Consider the following 25,615-nt stretch of genomic DNA (forward strand, 5'->3'; position numbering starts at 1 on the left):
TTTGAATCGGTTTTTGGCCCGGTGTCGGTTTTGACTCTAATTAGTGTCATTTTAATGCAAATGGCATGATAAAGACATTCATGACATTATTTTCGACATTCGAGAATCGTTTTGACTCGGGTTGACTCAGATTAACTCGGGTTGCGGGTTTCTGAGTCAGTTTTGGGTCCGAAGACGATTTTAACTCTAAATAGTGTTATTTCAATGCAAATGAAGTTAGAAAACCATTTGTGAAATCAATTTTTATATCCGAGTAATGCATTAAACCGTCTCATGTATAGCCAATCCACGCTGTGGACACGGGGGGCCCACGGGGGCGCTTGGGAACAAGCGTTTGAATTTATGGAGTCGCCACCAATTTTTATGGGAAATTGGAACCGTTTGAATACCTCGTGTTATGTCATGACACAAAGTAGTGACATGAACACTAAGAACTCGTTACCTTTAGCATTCTCTATCTAGAATGACTCTCGTGGATGCCAATGAACACAGATGTTCACAGAGATCTGGAGTAAGGGGTGAGGGTACGTATTAGGAAGTCCTTTTACTGAACACCTAATCCCGCCCGCCTCGATAGCGGCCTCTACTAATGATTAGGGAAATTATTCATATTTGATATGTTGTCGATTATATGCATGCAATGCAACATCCAACGTTTTGATCCTAGCATGTGAATTAATACTAGGTCGGTGAACATGTAATTTAGCATACAATTGGGTCAGAGTTGATGTTAGATTAATTACATGTGAAGAACAAGCAAATAAATCATACAAAAATGAATAATAGTAAATAAATAACGATAAAAATTACAATAAATTACAATGATATAAGCGATTTACATCAAAAATATACTTAAAACGGACGATTTGAGAAAAATAAAGGAAAATAAATAAGATTAGAAAATATGGACAGATTAGGAGTGATATTATGTCTAATAGTCGATTAATACGTAATTAAAGGATTTAGGTCAAAGCAAGAACGGAAGTTCAGAGACAGAATTTATCCCGGAACAGGCGCATCATTGATGCGTCCCTTGGAAGAGGCGCAGCTTTCACTGCGTCTGTTCCGGAGGTGAGTTATGGCTGTGAAGTCAGAACTAAGAGTTTTTAATATTCGTTGGTGTATTTAAAGGTTAATTATCGATATTTGACTCAAGTGAAAGTGATTTAGCATGTTAATTATATATGGGACCGTCATAAAAGCGATAAACACAAATTAAAACAGATTAAGACTAATTAAAACGAGTTAAGAACGAGTTATAAACGAGTTAGAACTAACTAGGTTTAATCATGGAGACGGAAACGATTTGAAAGACGTGATAAACTGGAGTTAAACATGTACAAAAGCCGAATTCCAGAGACTTGATATGAACAAATCGAATCTCCAAAACCCGGGTTTGATTTAATGACGAAAACCCGCAAATATCGATTATTAGGGATTTAAGTCGGAAATAAAGGATGATAAATATTAAGAACGTATTAAAATTTATTATGAATGAATGAAAATAAGAATTCAAGACATTAAGACAAAGGAACGAAACCAACAGAGAACCGAGGAAGAAGAAGAAGAGTAGGAACTGCGGCAGCCTCTAGAAGAGGCGCAATAGTTGCTGCGTTACTTCTCGACGTCTGGTTACTGCTGATCCGTAAAAGCAGTTTAACAAAAGGGTTTTATAAGTCGGTTTTAAACATACTTTTGACGTAAATATTACATTAGTTGGTACAAAAATTAAATACAATAAAAAAGATTGGATTTACACCCTCAGACTTACATCTTTGACGAAACGAGATTAACTAAGTTAACGTTTTAGTGATTGCTCGACTCGAATCTATGTACAAAGTGCCCTCGTAAGAGGATTTAGATTAAGTTAATTGATGTGTAGTGGTAAAATTGGTCAGTCATGCAACGTGACTGGTACTCAGAATGATCTGAGTTTACGTGGTCGATTGATCAAGTACGTAGACGTCAAAAGCTTAGAGCACGGTCTTAGAATACAAAGGGAGAAGAGAAGGGCGGACACTCGCGTGAAAAATATGTGGAACGAAGGTCCCTATTTATACTAAAAAATATGGAGAGTTATGAATGACTCAAACTTGGAAACAAATCACGGAAAAATCTGAAAACAGGCAGAAATGAGCTGGGGAAGAGGCGCAGCATCTGTTGCATCATTTACCTAGTGGTTTTCTCCTGTGGAAGAAAGAATTCCGCGTTTCTTTCGGTGGATCTCAACTTCCTTATTTCTTAAAATAAGATTTTTGGGATATATTTTGCCAAAAGATATAAAATTAATTTATGGAATAAATACCCGGAATATTCTAGGACATTCCGACTCGGCATTTCAAATGGTTTATTAGAAAATGAAGCGGTTTTTGACCCGAACTCCAAATGAACTCTAATTACTGTCAAAACGACCGTATTGGCGCGTAGATGACAACCAAGGGGGTAGACACAAGTATTTGAGCTATCACTTGACGATAAACTTATGAACTATCATAAATCATTCCGCGTACCAAACATGCGGCCCAATCATCACTGGGTGGTTGGCGGGAGGTGTAGAAATGAGGTATCTATACACGCATGTCAAAAACACGTTATAGTCCGATATTCATCGGGTGGTTTTTGAAAGGTGCAGATACTGTGTATCTATAATTACCTTTATACTCCTTATCACAAACACAAACCCAAAACCCTAAACAAAGCTTCCTGAGTACTCTCCATTAACAATCTTCATTAACAGCCAATAACATTCCTCCTTATTTCACCTTCATCATTTTGATCCTAAACAAATTAAGTTCTTACATATATTTTTAGCGGTATATCTTATTTATTGTTGATTATTCATCAACATTAAAGTTATCTTCATCATTATAAAAGGTACGATTTTTTTCGAAAAAGATTATCAATTTTTTCATCAAACCAAAATTAACATGATATTGCAAATCTCAGGGGTATTTGGTGCAAACTTTATTTTTTAATAAAGTTGTTAAAAAAATAATTTTTCTACCAGATTTAGTTTGACCTTAATCAAACTCTGTTACTCCTTATTTAACATGCATAACCCAACAAGGGTACCATTGACACAAATAATAAACCTTAGAAGTACCATAGATACATTCTTAAAAATAGGGGTACCATGAACAAAGTGACAAATTACAGGGGTACCATGGAAAAAATCTGAAACATTTATTTTCTAAAATTGCCATTCTTTTATTATTTTTTCTATCATCGCCACTCTTGATTATGTTAAAGTCATGAAAATGCCACTCCATAACCTTTTAACCTACTATTGTAGGTCAATCCACATTATATCAAAATCTAAAATGTAATTACTTATAACAAAACTTGAATAATTATTTAAAATATAAATGATAAAATCATTCATAAAAGTGTTAAACCATAGTATTGTGCTAAAAAGATTTTAATATTATTTTTTATGTATATATTAGAAAAATTATTATGAATCACGTATATGTTAGAATAAAGTAAGTTTGGGCAAAGTTTGATATGTAATGTTCGATTAGGCTTACGAGTGTGTTTAAATTTATAACCGTAATTTTAAGTTTGAATATAAAAAACTCAAGAATACGAACGACGGGAATTTTAAACCATGTGCCGTGAATCCGTGATCTAGCCATCGATTTTAAGTGGATAAAAATAACTCACACATTATGGTTCAGAGCTCGATTTAAAACAACAATAGTACCGAGCCCTTCTTATTATAAGATACCAATTAAAATCTCGTGCATCAAGAAAAAATTTGTATTAACAAAAATTATGTTGTATATAAGTAGGAATATTTATCAAAAATGGGTTCTCACAAACTCAGTTTTATTAATAAAAATATATGAAGCACTATTTTGAACTAAACGTTGTTGCGATAACTTTTCTTTATGTTACTATTAAAAAAAACTTAAGAGGGTTGGGCAAAAAATCTATGAATATGATTATTGATTAAAAAAAAATGAATGTCACTACTACAAAAATAAGTTTAGAGAACTGTTGAAATTAGCATTAGAGAACGTCTTCTCCAACTTAGTGTTCTCTAAAGCTTAGAGAACTGTTAAAAGAGGCGTTTTGTATTCACAATCATAGAGAACTGTTGAAATGAGCTTTAGAGAACGCCTGATAAACGTTCTCTTTTCCTAGGAAAAGAGAACGACTAGGTAAGCTAACAGTTCTCTATCCCTCTTGGGTTTTTTTAAAAAAAAATATTAATATTGATGATATTCGGATAAAATTAATATATTTATTCTCATTAAAATTAAATACCATTACCAATACACTTGATTCACAACCAGAGCCAAAACAACCAGCAAATTAACTAAGTCCTATTACATAACTTCAAAACATAGCACTACATGCACACATAATCTCTTCTGTAATTCATGTTGTAACTTCAACCGCACATCTTGCAGCAACGTCAATTGATCTACTTGGAAGAAAGGAGAAATAAGAGGGTAAAATGTTTCCAGTGATAACTTGTCACTAATAACAAGAACAACCATATGTCCATATGTAAGATACGAGTAGTAGAAAGGAGAAATAAAATAGGCAGTGAGTACCATAAAGATGTAAGTACACATAGTTCTAAAGGTATTGTCATTTGTCATGTGTCAATACGAGCGAAGACGATAAATAATTCCACAATGGGATTTAAGGGAACTAAAAATAAACAAATGATAAATACTAGTCAATTATTACCTGAACCGGTTCTTTTATAGGAGATGAAGACTTTCTTTCCTATGACACTAAGGCCTTCACATAAGGTAAGCAAACCGTACATTAAACAGAAAGCAGGGAAAGCAGTCTTTGAAAGGTAAGCTTAATAAATTGCATAAATTTGGTGGACGTGTTGGAGAATTAGTAATTATTTGGCTGCCTACAGCAAAGTGATTAAACTACGCTAATAATAAAACCATCATCTATTCAACTTTATTAAAAAAGCATAAAAGCAAAATTACACTACAAAAAAAAAATACCAAAAACGTCAGTTTTACACAAATATAGTTCAAAAATGCTTTATCTAGAGAGACTAAATAAGAATGCACAAATGCAAAAACCTTAATAGGGATGCTTAATTGCTTATAGTTATATAAGCCAAACTTGCTCTGCACTGTCAAGAATCACACTGTTGAGCAAAAATTTGATTTCTTTACTTAAAGTAAACTTCTTGCTTTAGAGGTTTTGCAGATGACAATTAAAGAGTAATGATCAGCTTGGTCGATTAGTCTAGTTAATTGGTTTAGTATGGCTAACAAATTAAACCTTATCCAATAATAAATTCATAAAAGTAAACACCTTGTTAAACAGTTCAATATACTAAATAGTCTTGTGAGAGGTCACAAGCTTGTGACCGTCAAAAGCAAGACGGTCTGATACAATAAAACATTACTATATAAACCAATTACTTTAGAAATAATAAACGAGAACCTGGCGAACTTGATTGGGACGAGTGATTTGAACATGATTATGCTGGAAAATAAACTAAAACGAACCACATGTACACTGATACATACCATAAAAAATCACGACATGTACACTGATACATACCATAAAAAATCATGACGAAGTATAAAACAGGGGATTAAATTGAGGGAGTATAAGCAAATTACCATAACAACCATAAGCATCTTTTTCTGTAGTAGTAAAACATGCAATTAGTACTCATATTTCACTAGCCATCTCCCTTCATCTCCACCTAATAAAGACGACAAAGACACTGAACCACCTATAGTAATACAATAATTTGGTAATGACTTAAGAGCCTTAATACTATCTAATTTTTAGCAAGGCATACTTTGAAGTAATGCTGCGAAAATTATATATACGACCAGATCGACCACCTTCTTGCAATGATGTAACCAAGCAACAATAATTTAACCAAAAAAGATCGTAGTACATAAATTTTGATAACAATTCCAAATCTTGTTCACAAAGATTCTTCAAATTCAGTAACTAATCATTAGAAACAAGAATTTATAAGCATACATATTAATTAGGGTAAATTGATAATACCTTGTATAAGTTCATTTTTCAAAACATATACCAAAAATCTTATTTTATTCCAAACTTAATACCAAAACTGAAAAAAGACATGAATTGGCGGTTTTGCCCTTAGTAATAAAATACAACCACCCTTTCTCCACCTTATTAAACCCCTTAATCTAAACATCCACCATAACCATCACCCTGAACCGCCTCCCCCCATCGGTACCACCACCAATGCGACTGCCCCATACCGTCCTGCCGCCGACGCCCCATCCTAACTCCACCACGAATATGTCGAACATCACAGCTGATACCCGTCGTGAGGTGTCAAAAATAATATTTATAATCTCCAACTACAACTATAGCTAGCGGCAGTCGGGTCGAACCACAGAGAGGCAGGCGTAATTTCTAGTTGTTTAAATTCGGTCTAAGGTAACAAAAGGTGGGGGTTTGATTGGGTTTGGTCTATAACTAATAACGATAAAAGAAAAGTATACTAATGAAATATATAAAATCAAGTATAAAAGAGGTACTAGGATGGTCGATTCGTTATAGTTTCGGCGGCAGCATATTAAACAGGTCTAAATTTAACACATGAGGCGGGAAATAAAGAGGTCCTCTCGGTCCACTCTTAACAGATAGCATCTTTCGATCTCGCTATAAGTCCCTAATATCACTAATACTGACTCTCGTCCTGAAAAGTGACTAATAATCTAAACTTTATCTATCTTTCGATCTCAGCACAGTTTAGTCATTTTAATTGGTGATCTAACAACTTTCCCTATCTTTCGATCTAATGGGTGAGTCATAAATTAAGCATCTAACTGGTCGCATGCATTCGATTCGTTAAAAAACAACATTAAAATCAATTAAAACGAAAGGTAACCTCACGTGGCCAGTCAATCGACCAGGTATGGCAGTCGATCGACTGACACGCGATTTCAGGCCAAATTAATACTACGCCGCCTACGCTATAATTCCCCTACATCCTAGCACAATTGATTTAGCTACTCATGGCTATGGCGAAAATAACAATAATATTGACGATAAAGACTACTGAATTCATGCTAAAAATAGTAGAACAAACAATTAACATAAAGCGATAATTGGCTTGGATTCTAACTAACAATTATATATCTAACAACGCAATAAAGATGAACTGAAAGTAGAACAGAAGGAATACCGAAAATTGCAGAAGAATAGTAACGGGATGATTAGAAGTATGAATGAAAATCCGATGCAACCAATATCCCAAACCCTAACTATAATATTCTAAAACTGAATGTGAAACTTAGATCAAAACTGGGATCAAAACTGGATGCCTTTATCTGATGTTCTAGGTTACGTTATATAGCAAACACACGTCACAACTTATTATCAAAACCTAAACATAATGGGCTTGCTTTCCTCGATCTTTTAATTCTCGTCTGGGATAGCAGCTTGGTCGATCGACTGAGATGACCGGTCGATCGACTGCTATGCAGTGTACAGTAGCTTCTGGAACCCGCAGGTTGGTCGATCGACTGATGGTAGTGGTCGATCGACTGCTTGAGCTGCTACTTGACTTCTATAACCTCGTGGATTTGTCTTTTGGGCTTTGAAATGCGCACCAAGCTCATTCCTCGAGTCAATACTTCGCGTCAATTGCAATGCAGGATAGTCAGGGACGGATTTAGCTCAATTTCAGTTGAATTCTTCACATTTCTGCAATAAAGTACAAAAACATGAAAGTAGACGGAAATGGGGGAAATGGTAGCTTAAACTACACAAATGAGCTCTGAAATGCGTGTAAAATGAGGTGCAAAACATCATATAAAAGACACGCATCAAACTTCCCCAAACCAAACCCTTGCTTGTCCCCAAGCAAGAACAGGACTCGATCTAATGACCTAATTGAACGAGTTTAATCTCAGAGCAAAATGTAACATGTAAAGCCTAAACCAATTTAATGCACAACCAACAATCAATTAGCACATGAATCATGCAAACGAGTTATGGAGTCGTTAAAACTACTGAACCGTCAACTGTAGAGACTTATCAAATTGGACTCTCACGGGTCGCTCATATCACTCAAATAAGCACAGGTGAATAATGTAAAGATATAAAGAATTCATTTGTAGTGACACTCACCTAACTACAACCTATAAGAACATGCCTGCAATCTAATATGAAAACAATCTCTACAACCGTACATACGCATTCCAACCAACAAAAGACCGTGACACATGCCGAGGTATATATGGGATATGTGAGGTATGGGTAAGAAGAGGCAAAACATTTATGGAAAAGTGGAGGTACAGGTGATCAAGCTAGTACCGAAACGGAACCATATGGCAACATCCAACTTCTTGCTCAAAAACAAATGAAACGGTACTATAGCAAGCACAAATCTCACAATCTCCAGGTATAAAAGTAATCAACTAACTCCCCATAAGATATGAATAATACATAGGAGCAAAAATCGCCAAAATATAAGGATTTGAATTATGCGAATTTGATTTCTTTTTCTCGAACATCAGTCGATCGACCTATGATGCCAGTCGATCGACTGCTTCAACAGTACATAACCTCTTTTGTTTCTTTTTTCGAATAATTTCTTTTCACTTCTTTTCTTTTCTTTTCAACTTTATTTCTTTCCTTCCTTTCTTTTCATTCTCCCAACTAAATCTCAATAAGAGAATTTACTACCAAAAACTAAGTAACAATCCCAAGGACACGGACTACTAGCTTGACAAAGGACAGGCTATATGTAGGATGTAGTAATCGGACAAAAATGCTATTTTTGGCAGTGTGGGGTTCATGGGCAAAACGAATAAGGGGAAACCTCTACCACATGTGTCAACTAACCACAGACCGAATGCATACAGGTATTAAGCAGATTAAGTTCATATTTATGCATATTGATATGACATGTCTTATAAGGAGTACTACTCACATTCCTAAATAAACCGGTCATAGATATCACCAGTTATAGGCTCTAAATCTCAGAAATATGATGTAGTTTGCCAATTTTCAAAGTCAACTCTCAAGTTCAGCAAATAATTAACGAAAACTCGTGGATATGCACTTATACGATTCTACTAATAACATGTTAATCAAGAAAGGCTTAGGCAAAACAAATGCAAATGCAATATCGTCCTTGAAATACTACCGTTCCGACTCGACCTATATGCTAAAATAAACATGCATTTTATTTCAAATTTTTGAAATTTTTGAATTTTTTTTTGAATTTTTTTTTAATATAAGAATGAAATAAACAATACAAAACAGAATGTAAACGTGAATGCAAGCAAATGATATGCGACGCAAAACCCTTCCCCAAACCAAATCGCACAATGTCCCCATTGTGCAAAATCATGTAATGAAGAAAAGAGAAATGGGAATTTGCGGGAAAATAAACAAATAAAAATGACATGAAGTGGAAATCGGGAACTCACAAGACTTTAAGCGCAGCAAAGGAAACCTCCCCAAGCCAGCGTGAGCTAGGAGGTTTCAGTAGCCAGCAGTGCTACTAATAAGTACCCGAAAAGACAAACAAAGTACCACGCATAAAATCGAGAAAGACAATAATGAAGCGGTATTATGTGTAGAATTGAGAAAAATAGAAGAAATAAATAAATGACGGAAGATAAAGTGGAGTAGAAAACACCCTTAATTCCGCAAATCGACCAAACATAGCAGGAGAGAGGTCGTAAACAGGTACAGCAGTGCAGGTCGATCGATCGACCACATCACTCAGTCGATCGACCGAGGTGAAAGGAACAGTAGCTCCTGAAACCTGCAGATCAGTCGATCGACCACTCAGGCCAGTCGATCGACTGAAAATACTGCTGTTACTTCTTATTTCTTCGTATTTGCTCAATTACTTGAGCTAAAGAGGTCTAAAAACCTACAAATGCACAATAATACGCGCCCAAAATTGCGCAAAACCCAAAATAAAGTCTAAAACGCATAAAATCCTAAGCAAGCAAAATAAAATGCGAAGTTTCACGCACACAAAAGCAATAAAATGTGTCTAACAAAAGCAATTAAAAATTTTGGAAAACATGTGATCAACTAGTAGTTGATCAAGAACGGCCACGGAATGGCCCACTTCGTCGGCTTCTGGCTACTAGAGGTAGCCTCAACGGTGCTTATCTTCTCAGCTGCACCCTTCTTAGCTTCCACGTCCGTATGGCTCAACGGATATACACTTTCGTCATCTCCCCAGTCAATGACCTCTTCTTGCTCATCAAAGTCCAAGTCGGAAATCCGTGCCTTGACCGATTCGTCATCAACTTCCTCATCTGTGGCATAGCTAAGGCAACCAAGACCTCCTCGTGAAATGATTGGCTTCTTCGCAGCGAGTGACTTGCAGTTCTTCCTTCCCCAAACCAGCTCTGCAATATCGAGAAATAGACAAATCTTCCTCCAATTTGCTCCCAATCGGGGGGAGGGGTTACAACAGAATATAGATAGGTAAATCGGGAAGCACAAAGTACGATTTCTTGTCGAAACCGTATTACAAGTCACAGCCACATGGGGTCCTTTTTCTTAGATGGTCAAAAAACAATAGAATGCTTGCCCACTTTAAAAGTCAAGGTTCCTAGACTGACATCTATGACTGCACCAGCAGTGTGCAGAAATGGCCTACCCAAAATAATGGGAATGTGGGCATCCTCAGGCGTGTCAATTACAACGAAGTCGACGGGGAAGAAAAACTTCCCTATTTGGACAGGGATGTCCTCTAAGACTCCTATTGGCTGGACCGCAGATCGGTCGACCATCCGCATCGTCATATCTCATCACTTTGTGAACCTAGTCAATTTGAGCTTCCTAGCTAGACTCAAAGGCATGACGCTTATACTAGCTCCTAAGTCACATAATGCCTTCTCAATAGAGAAGGTACCTATATTGCAAGGAACAGAAAAGCTACCCGGGTCCTCTAGCTTATGGGGTGCAGTGTGAGACATATAAGAGCATGACTCTTTGGTTAATGCGACAGTATGCACATTTTCAAGTGACTTTTTCTTAGACAAGAGTTGTTTCATGAATTTAGTGTAGGCAGGCACTTGATTGACCAACTCAAGGAAAGGAACTTGTACATTCAAACTACGAATAACCTTTTCAAATTTATTGAAAGATACCTGTTCCTTTGTCGGCACTAGTCTCTCTGGATATGGGGCTGAGAGTAGTACCTTAGCCCTCTCTTCTAAGTCTCGCATGCCGGCATCCGTGGACTTAGGCTGAAAGTCCACCACCTTCTCTCTATTGAAGCTTGAACCCTCCTCAGTCCGTCTCAAAGGTGAGCCATTGACCGACATTGGGTCGAACTTCGGAATCGGGACGGACCCATCAGCACTCGGGTCTTGCCCCAATACTTTCGGAGTTGTCGAACCCCGGAACAAATGGTCTCTTAAATTATCGGGCATTGAAGGACGAAATTTCTCAATATCAGCAGGGGTCTCAGTCGATCGACCACCTTGCTCAGTCGATCGACTGAGATGTACCGTTCCAGAAGCTCCTGTAACCCGCATATCAGTCGATCGACCGGGTATATCAGTCGATCGACTGATATACCTGGTATACGCCTTGTGCTTGTTATTTTTCGTTAACGCTTTCTTTTGACTCGGTTCCGCCTCATTCTTTTCAGGGGCATCCTCGACCATTGCAGGCCCCTCCAGGGTAGACCCACTCCTCAAAGTAATGGCATTCAGGGTCTTTTTCTGGTCAGTTTAAGTCGTTAAGTGTCCGGGAGCTCGAGTGGTACTCTTACTAGCCAATTGAGCAATTTGGCTCTCTAGTAGCTTCATCCCGGCCTCTCTAGCTTGGGACTCCTTCAGGAGCAAGTTCTTGAACTCAGCAAAATAAGAACCATGGGATTGTTGTTGCTGCTGCGGCACATAAGGAGGTTTTTGGTATTGTTGTTGCTTATGATGAGGGGGCACATAAACTTGTTGCTGCTGCTGTTGTGGAGGTTGAGTCGGATTCAGGACATTCTGGCTACTCCACCTCAAGTTGGGGTGGACATTCGGCTCATAGTACGTGTTTGTCTGCCTATAGTATTGAAAGGCAGCACAAGACTCAAAGGGGACAGAACAATTTTCTGAGACATGCCCCTCAGCTCCACATCTTCTACAGACGAAAGGACCGTCTGAAACAGCGTTAACATGGTAAATCCCACCTTTAGAAGCTCCTCCCAATTCATATTTGTCAAACCTTGCAGTGAGAGCTTCTAGTGCAGCAACAGAGGAAGATTCAGCAGCTCTCCTCTGGTTTCCTCTCGAATTCCCATATTCAGCCTTATGAGTGGCCAAATCATCGATGATCTTCCACCCCTTAGTCTCTCCCATGTTCTCAGCAAATCGGCCATTGGCTGCAGCATCCAAAATAGCCCTCTGATCGTCATACAGCCCATTGTAGATCTGGTTGTAAAGACTCCATTTTTCGAACCCATGGTGCGGTATGGTTCGCACCAGTTTCTTGAAACGGACCCATGCTTCATGAAAGTTCTCATCAGGCCCTTGTTTAAAGCTCGTGATCTGAGCTCTAATGGCATTCGTCTTTGAGGCAGAGAAGTACTTTTTGTAGAATGCCAGGGCTAAGGAATTCCAGTCGGTGATCCCATGAGCGGCTCGGTCCAGATCTCTATACCACTCTCTTGCAGCATCGCGAAGAGAGAAAATGAACATGGTCTCCTTGATCTGATCTTGGGTCACACCGGCCGGCAGGGGTATAGAGCAACAATAATCAATAAAAATCTCTATGTGCTTGGCTGCATCTTCATTTGCAGCTCCCCCGAACTGGTTTCTCTCAACCAGGTTAATATAGGAAAGCTTTGGCTCGAATTTTCTCGCCTCCCCAGGTAGTTCAAATCCTTTGTAGAGATTCGCACCGTAGGCTCGAGTGACTAGCAATGGTTGCTTCTTCACCATGACTGGGATTTACGGAGAAGTAATCTGTCTCACCAAGAAATTGAAGCGAGAGATGTAGGTGGATCTCCTTGAACAGAGCGTTCTCGTAGTAGCTTGACGAGTACTCACTCTTCCTCTGTCGGTAATACCCTTTGTGATCGTCTCAACTCGCGCAAGGATTTCTCGATCTCGGGATTTAATGGTACTAGTTCACCACCCAAAGACTGCGCATAAGAGGAAACTACAAAAAGAATATAAGAAAAGTTTAAGGAACGGAAGTCCCTTAAACTAAAGAAAGACTAAATAAAAACAACTAAAAATTAGAACAATTGCCTCCCCGGCAACGGCGCCAAAATTTAATACTCGTCGTGAGGTGTCAAAAATAATATTTATAATCTCCAACTACAACTATAGCTAGCGGCAATCGGGTCAAACCACAGAGAGGCAGACGTAATTTCTAGTTGTTTAAATTCGGTCTAAGGTAACAAAAGGTGGGGGTTTGATTGGGTTTGGTCTATAACTAATAACAATAAAAGAAAAGTAAACTAATGAAATATATAAAATCAAGTATAAAAGAGGTACTAGGATGGTCAGTTCGTTATAGTTTCGGCAGCAGCATATTAAACAGGTCTAAATCAAACACATGAGGCAGGAAATAAAGAGGTCCTCTCGGCCCACTCTTAACAGATAGCATCTTTCGATCTCGCTATAAGTCCCTAATATCACTAATACTGACTCTCGTCCTGAAAAGTGACTAATAATCTAAACTTTACCTATCTTTCGATCTCAGCACAGTTTAGTCATTTTAATTGGTGATCTAACAACTTTCCCTATCTTTCGATCTAATGGGTCAGTCATAAATTAAGCATCTAACTGGTCGCATGCATTCGATTCGTTAAAAAACAACATTAAAATCAATTAAAACGAAAGGTAACCTCACGTGGTCAGTCGATCGACCAGGTATGGCAGTCGATCGACTGACACGCGATTTCAGGCCAAATTAATACTACGTCGCCTACGCTATAATTCCCCTACATCCTAGCACAATTGATTTAGCTACTCATGGCTATGGCGAAAATAACAATAATATTGACGATAAAGACTACTGAATTCATGCTAAAAATAGTAGAACAAACAATTAACATAAAGCGATAATTGGCTTGGATTCTAACTAACAATTATATATCTAACAACGCAATAAAGATGAACTGAAAGTAGAACAGAAGGAATACCGAAAATTGCAGAAGAATAGTAACGGGATGATTAGAAGTATGAATGAAAATCCGATGCAACCAATATCCCAAACCCTAACTATGATATTCTAAAACTGAATGTGAAACTTAGATCAAAACTGGGATCAAAACTGGATGCCTTTATCTGATGTTCTAGGTTACGTTATATAGCAAACACACGTCACAACTTATTATCAAAACCTAAACATAATGGGCTTGCTTTCCTCGATCTTTTAATTCTCGTCTGGGATAGCAGCTTGGTCGATCGACTGAGATGACCGGTCGATCGACTGCTATGCAGTGTACAGTAGCTTTTGGAACCCGCAGGTTGGTTGATCGACTGATGGTAGTGGTCGATCGACTGCTTGAGCTGCTACTTGACTTCTATAACCTCGTGGATTTGTCTTTTGGGCTTTGAAATGAGCACCAAGCTCATTCCTCGAGTCAATACATCACGTCAATTGCAATGCAGGATAGTCGGGGACGGATTTAGCTCAATTTCCGTTGAATTCTTCACATTTCTGCAATAAAGTACAAAAACACGAAAGTAGACGGAAATGGGGGAAATGGTAGCTTAAACTACACAAATGAGCTCTAAAATGCGTGTAAAATGAGGTGCAAAACATCATATAAAAGACACGCATCAACAGCCCCAAACCCTAACCATATTCAACACATACACTTCTTATCCTCTCAATATAAATCAATCCACCATTGTTGCTACCATTAATTTCTCACAAATTTGCTTTTAATCAAATGAATTGGATTCGACACTTGTGTGTTATCCTCATTATAATGACTGGAATGCAAGTTGCAACAATATTTAGTTATCAGATCCATTTGTCCATGTTTTGTTGCTTTGCAACAATTAAGATAGGTGACTTGCAGGGTCCTTCATTGTATGGATAATTATTGCATGATATACTGATGGAATCATGAATTTAAAAGCAAGAACAATAATCAAATTTATAAACCAACAATGATCCCAAGGCCGACATCTACGGTGGTTATGGTGTTGGGGATAAGAAGTGGTGTTGAGGTGTCAGGTGTATGTGATAGATTTGGGTTAAATGAGTTAGTGATGGATAAAGGGTGGATTGGTTAATTAGTAAGGGCAAAACAGTCAGTTCATGTCCTTTTTTTAAATTTGGTATTAAGTTTGGAAGAAAATAGGATTTTTGGTATAAGTTTTGAAAAAAAATTATGTTAGGTAGAAGTTTTGAAAAACGACATTATACAAGGTATAAGTTATCTATTTACCCTATTAATTAAAACCCATAATTGGGAAATCAACAACCCTAAAATCGGATTTACATAAATTGGGATCAATAAATTGTTTTAAAAAAAACCGTAAAATTATAATCTAAATTACCTTATGATGGTGGGCGACGATGGTGCGCAAGGGTGGTACCTGAGCACGGCGTTGTGCAAGCATCTGTGACGGGAGACTTCGCTTGGTATGAAAAAAACTGTCTCAAATAACATGAAATCAGAATGAGGATTTCGGGCTATTAGGTATGTCGAGTAAGGGGAACTGCCGCGGTAGTCGTCGTGTCATTGTCATGCTGATTGGTGATAGTTGTGGGAAAGGGCAAAGGGGAAAGGGGATTGAAGGAGGAAAGAGGAAGGCCAAAGGTAGAGATAAGTACAAAAATATTATATACGATTCTCTAAGCATATCCTCTTGTTAGTTGGGATTAGTAATTATTATTAATTTATTTTATTTTATTATGATTAGCGAACTGTCAAATTGAATATACATTCTCTATGCGTTTATAAAACGCCCTAAGAATGTAATAGACCTGACAAAAGTATAACGAACCCGAAAAACCGATCGAAAATATCTGAATCGATACCTGACTGTACATCCGAAAGGTATAACTGAACTTCACCCCGAAACCTGAATTGACCTGAATTGATTCGAAATCGAACCGAATTTGAAATATCCAAAATAGACCCAATATCGAATGAACCTGAACTGTTTCAACCTGAATTGTTTTAATCCAAACCGATATATACCTGAATCGATTTCAACCCAAACATTGATGACTGAAACTCAACATTAAAACCCGAAATGACCCGAATGTACCTAGGCGTCACATCTAAGGTGTCTTTTTGTACTTGAGGGTCACCCATTTGACTTCAAAGAATCAATATTATATCGTAGTTATACGAAAAAAATATTATATATTACTTTTTTTATTAAAATTATTTGTATTATATCAAATGTTTTGAATAAAGACCTAATCCCTTGACATCCGATCCGATTATGACCTGACTCGAATTTCATATGTTCTGAAATTGACCCAGCTAGAACCTTATTTGCTCCGATATTGACCCAACTCAAACTTGACCGACCGAAATATCTACAACCGATTAAAAGTGAAAACACTACTACAAATTTGGATGTAATGCAACATTTCGATTGCAACACATTGTGATTATGTTGCAATTTTGTGTTAATAATGCAACACTTTATTAAAAAGTGTTGCTTTTATCTATATAAGGCATCACTTTAAGAAAAATGTTGCATGATATTACTATGGGTACAACATTTCGAAACAAATGTTGCATTTTGTCGCAACACTTGAGCAACACTAGTGTTACATACTGTAACACCCCCCATACTCCAAGTGACTTACCAGGACCACTCAAGTATAAGGATGCCACCATCTCGGTTACCCGAGGCATGATATTCATAAGACAATAATGAAACAACTTTAAATCATATAAGTTTAGTGAAAGGTTACAACTGAAACCAAATACCAAAATACGATACATGTTCTCAAAACCAACTGTCTCTTTGAATTAATCAAATGTTATAAAACTAGCAAAGCTACAAATGGCGAAGACTTCTATCGTCAGACGGTGGCACATCCCAGCTATCCCAGTACTCAACTCAAACCTGCTCAATTACTGCTCACCATCCCCGAATGGATCACCGCAGGTTTTACAAACAACAACACGGGGTCAGTACTAATCACACAATCTATATTTATATCCACAATACGTTAAACAGATATTCACACCGTCACACACACAATCACACCAGTCCCATCAATCTCAATCACCGACTGTCCACCGGCACCGCGGTGGGGGACCGCAGCCGTTCCCACCTAAGCCCCGCTCATCATACCGAGCGATAACCCTCTCCATTAATGTGCACATCCCTCCTGTGGCGGGTTCCACAGGAGGCAAAACTAGGGCGTGAAGCCACTCCCGCAAGTGACTCCACTCAGCCGAGAACGCATCTCGAGAACCAGAGACAAACAATCACAATCACAATCACAGTCGTCACAATACAATTACGATATTAAACAATCAATCTCAACACATCAACAATCATCCCATTATGGGACTAATACTGAGTAGGAAACCTGCAAAGCACAACAATCGACGGTATCAACAAATTGTATCAAAAAGCCTCTTCTACAAAACCTTCTCCTATCATACAAACACATAGACACTACCAAATCACAATCTACACAAAAACCCCAAAATCCTTATATTAGGGTTTAACCAACTTTAAGGAAAAACTATAAAAACGGTACATAGATCTTACCCTCGACGCAAGGATCTCAACGGTATAACGAAAGGTGAAATCCGACCTTCCAAACTCCGGGATTTTCTAACAATGCGATTAAAGTGATGAACGTACTTTGCTTTCTCTCTTGACAGTAATTTAGGTTTTGAAAAGTGTTTAAGAAAAATGACGGAAAAGATTATATACCTTAATCGCATAATTAACAAAACCCGAGAAATAACTCCCCGTAAAATGGCTACTCGATCGAGTAGCTAAGGTACTCGATCGAGTGCCCCCTTACTCGATCGAGTATCATAGTTACTCGATCGAGTACCCAACAGGTCAGAAACTATTTTAAAACGCAACTCACCCTTACTCGACAGAGTAAGGCCTACTCGATAGAGTACCCAGAGACTCATAAAACCGTAGTATTACAGTCTTCCCTCCTTAAAAAGAACTTCGTCCCCGAAGTTCAACCCATACTCAAAAACAACCATACTAACTCGATCAAGACACAACAACGTGACTAAGAACTCAAAACAAAACTCCAACCAAACATGAACACGTAACACCAACTCCACTAACTATTCCTACCTCCACAACATGGCTCACGATATCGTATAAACTCCATTATATCTCTCTCAACACTAACTTCATATACTACCAACTAGCTCCGTAATATATCATCCACTAGCAAATCCAATATCAAACTACCCATAACATCAAACGGAATGTTACATTCTACCACCCTTAAAAGGAACTTCGTCCTCGAAGTGTACTCACACTCATAACATCATCATCCAATCACAAGACTACATAAAATATTCGACACTCAAAGCATCACACTACTACAAGCACGACCATGGCCTTTTAACAGTATCAACCACAAAACTAATCCCCCCTTTACGCTACGCTAAAACTCTACTTCCAAATATATTACAACATGCATAACCATGAAACTCTCTTTTATCGCATCCAACTCCTCTTAAGATAAATGTTACGTCCTCGTAACTCACTAATACTAAATCTTTAGCTATATCTTCTCCATATTGTCATCACCACGACATGTCAAAGATAACCGCCTATAATCTAGACACTCTCCCTTCCTATATCCACGGCTCTCTTACTTAAACAGTTCTCCCACCTCAGTTCACTCGGCACACCACCTAACCTATACCACAAAATCCTTAGCTTAACCCAAAACTTCACTAGTTCCCTATTACCGCCAAAATGACCTAATCCTCTATATGTGCACCATTTCCATACTCATAACTCACGATCCACAATTATGACATACACTCACACTAGATCTTCGATTTCTTTTCTTTTATCACCACAAAACTCATTCATCACTTAACATGATACTATTCTCCAACACCCTATACTCACTGTCCCAAATAGAGATTATGAACCACTTACAGCTTCCATATCAGTACAACACCTATTCCACAAATCACTTGTCATGACTATGTCTACCGATACCTCATCCTAAAACAAGATCAAAATTAATGTAACAACTTCTCACAACTGTGTCCCATCAACAGAATATCACTATACCATGACAATTACGGAAACATGCACAACTATCTTTCATATCATACTCTACCTTCATTCCCAAACCGAAACTGGTCAGAAACATCAACAAACAAAACAACAGTCCACTTGTTCAACCAAAACTCGCAAGGAACAACAGCAAACAAACAACAACGATCTATGTATGACTGGTATGTACTTTCGAAATTCAAATCATAATCATCCCGCCTACTCCACCACAACCGGTGGCGGCATCGCAACACCGCCACCAACAGCCACACCGCAGTGCGAAAATACCCACATCACAACACTAAATATCGTGCCCGGATCACCACCCGAGGCACCACGACCACATCGATAGACATCACAACTACATACAATTCCATAAACACTGACTCGGCAATAACTTTTCGGACAAGAAAACTTACTCAAATCCACTTTACTCAATCACAACGCAACATATTATATGAATAAATGGATAAGCACCTCATGAGCATTATTCCTACCATTTCACGGAATACATATGTATTATAAATACACATACAATTATAACTAACCATGCCAGATCAATCAAATTATTACCTTTTTGAATATCGTTCAATTAGATTAGCGTACCCAACATGCATTACAGAACATTCAAATAACAACTCAATGATAATCACACCATACCACGTCTTGTGAGGTCAAAACCTCACACAAACATTTATATATATATATATATATATATATATATATATATCCCAGACCCGTAATCACATTCAACCAGTCAATCCTGATCACGTAAGTTACCACCTGATAAAAGTTACCTCTCACCCGAGCTTAACTCGTATACACCTCATAACATATTCTCCCATTCGCATATCCATCACCTTCTGCCAAATGTAGCCACACCATTAATACTCAACTACTAACAACCGCCTCATATAACCACATCTTATACTCTTTCTTAACCATATTTATCAATCTGGTCTCTACTAAATCAACCTCTTTAGAATTGCTACCTTTCTAATATACCACCACCCTTAACCACTAGTCACAAACCATGACACTACCACTGTCCGGACATGAAACCTCTTCACTCATCTCTAAACATCACGATTTCTTTCCTATGTTTGGTTAACATCCCAAACAACGAACATCAAATCCATGAATAAAATTACCCCAACATTCTTCCCAATACTATCCTTAATTGTATCATCATCTAACTCTCCACCAAAATCCCATATCATGCAGATATTCTACCAACTTCTTACTTTCCTTAATTCCTCAAAACTCAAGACTAATCATGTTGTTCCGAAACTCCTATATAACCATTAATTCAATTCCTCATGATAGTATCATGCATTTTGAGGATTCCTTACTTTTATATCACATAATTCCGGTGAACATTTCCTTAGTTTTACTCCCCTCATTCTTTTCTTTTTACACTCGATAAAAGCAATTAACCATTCAACTCCTTATTACTTCTTCCTAACTTTTTAGTGCTCCGATCACCTTCTCATTGCTCCAAAACTCCAATCCCATTATTTCTTATCGATATTATCTCACTCTTCCTTACCATGGGTCCCTTCTCATCACTCCACTCACTCACACTTGCCACTAATTTGTCCATAGAATCAACGTTTAATGTTCAAACAATTACATCTCCCTTTTTATATCTCTAGAAATCAAAATTCTTTTTATACCGTTAATTGCCCAAGGAAATCACACATTAGTTTCGTCCCTCGATAACACAAATTTCCAAACTCAGTCACTATCTGCAAACCCACGTCGCGACATGTCTCCATTAAGTTCACTAAATTCCTCTGAAACGACCTTTAATTACATATATTCTTAATCAACACTATTCCTAACCATCTCCCTTCATAAATCGTTGTATATCTCAGGTTGCTACTATCCACATCCTTTCTTTCAATCTTTTCATTCTCACGTTCCTTAAACTTACATCATCCCTTGCCCACAATCACTTACATTTTCATTACTCAACATACAATCATGTCACTCATCTCGTCTTACACAACATGCTCTAAGCCTCAATTAAGCCTTATCAAACTCCCTATTCTTTTTCCTCTACCTATCACAACACATATAACTCATGTCCTCCCTACCGAACTCATACTCATCATAGATGTCACTCTTTACATCATAAAATTGGGTAACTTACGCTTCAGGACCAACACATACGTAAAACAATGCATAAAGAAATAATTTAACACCTTTTTATTAAACATAATATGCAACGAAAGTCAAAAGATAAGCACATGACCCGAAACAGGGGTCACTAGATCGAGTACAGGCCACTCGATCGAGTAAGTGACTTACTCGATCGAGTAGGTGAAGATCAGAAGCACGTAAAATAAATTACCAGGGCCACTCGATCGAGTAACTGACGTACTCGATCGAGTACCCCCCTACTCGATCGCGTACCAAGGCTACTCGATCGAGTACCTACGCATTTCTCAGCACTGTCCAGTTTTCGTAAAACAGCCATAACTCACTCATTTCTTGGTTGTTTTGGGCGTGTGACCTATCGTTAGAATCATAAAAGAACAAGCTATCACCTACAATTGGAATTACATTAAAATCATTTATGCATCTCAAGTTATAACAGTTTAAAGACAACCTCTTTATAATCGAAAAAAACATAACTACTTGATTTTACTTCCACACAACTTAAACGACAACAAGGTAAACAAAAACAACCCAATACTCATGAAACCAGTAGTCCCAATCAGATATTACTATTTTCGAAAGCAAAGCAACAACATTCATCATGCACTACCCACATGCTTTTATTCTATAGCCTTTCGTAAGACAAATCATACTCATACATTACAAATCCTATTCCATGTTACTAATACATCAATATTACAAATACACTCCGTCACCTAAACATATTCATAATCACAAAATTCGTATTCTCATGCTATTGCCACTCCATCTTTTCCAATCAATTCATCCATTTCAACCACATTCTTCATGCAACATGTACATATGAACAATAGTAGGCATGTATATGAAATCCTTATATAAAATTACACAAACAAAATTATGTATAATCATATCACATATGAACTACTCCTTTTTTCCACTACATTACTCATTATTCTCATACACTTTTCTAACAATTCCAACCAACATTGTAAACCAACTATCATGCAACATGCTTTCAATCAACAACAGTTCTATATACTTCACCAACCTTTCATTCACAAACTCGACCTTCTACTCCAAACATCCAACAATTACAACATACATCATCACATTCTCATACGAGTCAACAAGCATCACATACGACCTTGACATACACCCCCCATGTGACCGGTTCAAAATTGTAGGGCAAGTTCGCGACTTTAGGACGTCTTCCAAGCCTTTGCATTAGCTCCTACAATTTTTACCTCGGGTTCATTTTAATTGACTCCCTATATTCATTTGATTTATTGGTTACAGGTTTCAGGATCGTCGCTCTGATACCATTTGTAACACCCCCATACTCCAAGTGCCTTACCAGGACCACTCAGGTATAAGGATGCCACCATCTCGGTAGCCCGAGGCATGATATTCATAAGACAATAACGAAACAACTTTATATAATATAAGTTTAGTAAAAGGTTACAACTTAAACCATATACCAAAATACGATACATGTTCTTAAAACCAACTGTCTACTGAATTAACTGAAATGTTATAAAACTAGCAAAGCTACAGCGGAAGACTTCTATCGTCAGACGGTGGCACATCCCAGCTATCCCGATTTCAACTCAAACTGCTCAACTCTCGCTCACCATCCCCGAATGGATCACCGCAGGTTTTACAAACAACAACACGGGGTCAGTACTAATCACACAATCTATATTTATATCCACAATACGTTAAACAAATATTCACACCGTCACACACACAATCACACCAGTCCCATCAATCTCAATCACCGACTGTCCACTGGACCAGCCCTGCCAGTGGGGGACCGCAGCCGTTCCCACCTAAGCCCCGCTCATCATACCGAGCGATAACCCTGTCCATTAATGTGCACATCCCTCCTGTGGCGGGTTCCACAGGAGGCGAAACTAGGGCGTGAAGCCACTCCCGCAAGTGACTCCACTCAGCCGAGAACGCATCTCGAGAACCAGAGACAAACAATCACAATCACAATCACAGTCTTCACAATACAATTACGATATTAAACAATCAATCTCAACACATCAACAATCATCCCATTATGGGACTAATACTTAGTAGGAAATCCTACCTGGAAAGCACAACAGTCAGACGGTATCAACAACTTTATCAAAAATCCTCTTCTACAAAACCTCCTCTTATCATACAAACACATAGACACTACCAAATCACAATCTACACAAAAACCCCCAAATCCCCATATTAGGGTTTAACCAACTTTAAGTAAAAACTATAAAAACGGTACATAGATCTTACCCTCGACGCAAGGATCTCAACGGTATAACGAAAGGTGAAATCCGACCTTCCAAACTCCGGGATTTGCTAACAATGCGATTAAAGTGATGAAAGTTCTTTGCTTTCTCTCTTGACAGTAATTTAGGTTTTGAAAAGTGTTTAAGAACAATGACGGAAAAGATTATATACCTTAATCGCATAATTAACAAAACCCGAGAAATAACTCCCCGTAAGCCGGCTACTCGATCGAGTAGCTAAGGTACTCGATCGAGTGCCCCCTTACTCGATCGAGTATCATAGTTACTCAATCGAGTATCCAACAGGTCAGAAACTATTTTAAAACGCAACTCACCCTTACTCGACAGAGTAAGGCCTACTCGATAGAGTACCCAGAGACTCATAAAACCGTAGTATTACAGTCTTCCCTCCTTAAAAAGAACTTGTCCCCGAAGTTCAACCCATACTCAAAAACAACCATACTAACTCGATCAAGACACAACAACGTGACTAAGAACTCAAAACAAAACTCCAACCAAACATGAACTCGTAACACCAACTCCACTAACTATTCCTACCTCCACAACATGGCTCACGATATCGTATAAACTCCATTATATCTCTCTCAACACTAACTCCATATACTACCAACTAGCTCCGTAATATATCATCCACTAACAAATCCAATATCAAACTACCCATAACATCAATCGGAATGTTACATTCTACCACCCTTAAAAGGAACTTCGTCCTCAAAGTTTACTCACACTCATAACATCATCATCCAACTGTCAGCACTACATAAAATATTCTCACACCCCGAAGCATCACACTACTACAAGCACGACCATGACCTTTTAACAGTATCAACCACAAAAGAAATCCCCCCTTTACGCTACGCTAAAACTCTACTTCCAAATATATTACAACATGCATAACCATGAAACTCTCTTTTATCGCATCCTACTCCTCTTAAGATAAATGTTACGTCCTCGTAACTCACTAATACTAAATCTTTAGCTATATCTTCTCCATATTATCATCACCACGACATGTCAAAGATAACCGCCTATAATCTAGACACTCTCCCTTCCTATATCCACGACTCTCTTACTTAAACAGTTCTCCCACCTCAATTAACTCGGCACACCACCTAACCTATACCATAAAATCCTTAGCTTAACCCAAAACTTCACTTGTTTCCTATTACCGCCAAAACGACCTAATCCTCTATACGTGCACCATTTCCATACTCATAACTCACGATCCACAATTATGACATACACTCACACTAGATCTTCGATTTCTTTTCTTTTATTACCACAAAACTCATTCATCACTTAACATGATACTATTCTCCAACACCCTATACTCACAGTCCCAAATAGAGATTATGAACCACTTACAGCTTCCATATCAGTACAACACCTATTCCACAAATCACTTGTCATGACTATGTCTACCGATACCTCATCCTAAAACAAGATCAAAATTACTGTAACAACTTCTCACAACTGTGTCCCATCAACAGAATATCACTATACCATGACAAAAACGGAAACATGCACAACTATCTTTCATATCATACTCTACCTTAATTCCCAAACCGAAACTAGTCAGAAACATCAACAAATAAACCAACAGTCCACATGTTCAACCAAAACTCGCAAGGAACAGCAGCAAACAAACAACAACGATCTATGTATGACTGGTATGTACTTTCAAAATTCAAATCATAATCATCCCGCCTACTCCACCACAACCAGTGGCGGCATCGCAACACCGCCACCAACAGCCACACCGCAGTGCAAAAATACCCACATCACAACACTAAATATCGTGCCCGGATCACCATCCGAGGCACCACGACCACATCGATAGACATCACAACTACATAGAATTCCATAAACACTGACTCGGCAATAACCTTTCGGACAAGAAAACTTACTCCAATCCACTTTACTCAATCACAACGCAACATATTATATGAATAAATGGAAAAGAACCTCATGAGCATTATTCCTACCATTTCACGG

At 38.0% G+C, this 25,615-nt stretch overlaps 1 non-coding gene across 1 annotated transcript; it reads left to right on the forward strand.

Annotated features, from left to right (window-relative positions):
• Window positions 1-12,417: 12,417 nt before the first annotated feature.
• Window positions 12,418-12,524, forward strand: LOC141636537 (small nucleolar RNA R71). The gene has a single exon (XR_012541143.1). It is a non-coding gene; the product is annotated as a small nucleolar RNA R71 (small nucleolar RNA).
• The last annotated feature ends 13,091 nt before the right edge of the window (window positions 12,525-25,615 follow it).

The sequence above is a fragment of the Silene latifolia genome, chromosome Y (assembly GCF_048544455.1).
Source record: "Silene latifolia isolate original U9 population chromosome Y, ASM4854445v1, whole genome shotgun sequence".
Taxonomy (NCBI): domain Eukaryota; kingdom Viridiplantae; phylum Streptophyta; class Magnoliopsida; order Caryophyllales; family Caryophyllaceae; genus Silene; species Silene latifolia.